The sequence below is a fragment of the Choloepus didactylus genome, chromosome 5 (assembly GCF_015220235.1).
Source record: "Choloepus didactylus isolate mChoDid1 chromosome 5, mChoDid1.pri, whole genome shotgun sequence".
Lineage (NCBI taxonomy): Eukaryota > Metazoa > Chordata > Mammalia > Pilosa > Megalonychidae > Choloepus > Choloepus didactylus.
Genome location: NC_051311.1, coordinates 118,729,947 through 118,731,215, shown reverse-complemented (window position 1 = coordinate 118,731,215; position 1,269 = coordinate 118,729,947). Strand labels below are relative to the sequence as shown.

The window sequence follows — 1,269 nt, the reverse complement described above, 5'->3', positions numbered from 1 at the left end:
GAGTCATCTAAGGTGGCCTCACTTCTTTGCTGGACCATATTATTTTAAAATGTATCTATTCTTGACTAGGATTGAGGTATGCGAATTTGAGAAAAGATTAAAAACAGTTATTCTTCTCTCTGAGAGACTGCTACTCTGATTAGAGTGACCAGCTCTATGTGTCATGAAAAGGCAGGATGGGTCTTCTTGGGTATTTAATTTTCAGGTGCACTTTTCTTTACTTCTGAAATTCCTTAGTGATGCAATGATAAGAACATATTTTTTTCAAGTCATCAATAAGGCTTTGTTACAAAGGGGCTATTACCTTGGGCAAATTAATGATTCCTACTTGATAGATTTGTAATAAGATGAACTTATGTGGAAGAACTTTGTAAATTATAGAATAACACACAATTGTTGCCATACCATTTTCTATACCAGGATGGCTTTCTGGTATTTGAGAGGATATTACTTTGTTAGAACCTATGGCAAGCAGGCAATTACTTTTCTCCCCGGGGCTGTGCAAGATATTGCTTTATATTTCATTGAAAGATTATGCTTTTCTGTTTTGTGGCTATCACTGAAGCAGCAGTGGCCAAAATGGAGTTCAGTCCCTTTTTGACTTCTGATTGGAGAAACAACCATGAAAGGATTTCAGTTTACCTTTCCATATTCACCGTAAGGGTATGTTTTTCCCTCTTTCCAAGGAGCTCAGCCTGAAATACAATGTTGATCCTTTCCTATCTGAAAAGATGATAAGTTTAGGATGTGCAAGGACACTACAAAGGTCAGCAAATTGGCAAAGTAGTCCAGGTTTACAGAAGGAATATGCAATCTACGTAGAACATATGAAGTGGGAGAAGGCTAATGGCACAACTGCCCTTGGGGTATTCGCCCCAGCAAGGTGGTTATCTCTAGGCTAAAACTGGACAAAGACTATAAAATAATCCTCAAATGTAATGCCAAATCTCATGAAGTAGAAAAGGAAAAGGGTAAACATACGGAAGAAGCCATTGAGAAAATACAGGAATAAAATAATCTTATATACAACTTCATTAAACACAGCCAACAGAAAAAAAAAAAAAAAAGATTATGCCAATCATTAGCAAAGTATAAAAATAAGCATAGATCACTGAATTCCCTATCATGCTTCCATCAAAATGAGTTTGGAATGTTCCTGTGTTATTTAGCAATGAAATATTCTCTACTTTCTGTCACCACACACCAGAGCATATGCTTTTAAACACTCTTAGCATAAAATGGATGCTAGAATGCAAATTTCATGGTGCG

The 1,269-nt window shown here is 36.3% G+C and overlaps 1 pseudogene; it reads left to right on the top strand.

The window, feature by feature from the left end:
• Window positions 1-579: 579 nt before the first annotated feature.
• Window positions 580-1,012, top strand: LOC119534968 (annotated as a pseudogene).
• Window positions 1,013-1,269: the final 257 nt, after the last annotated feature.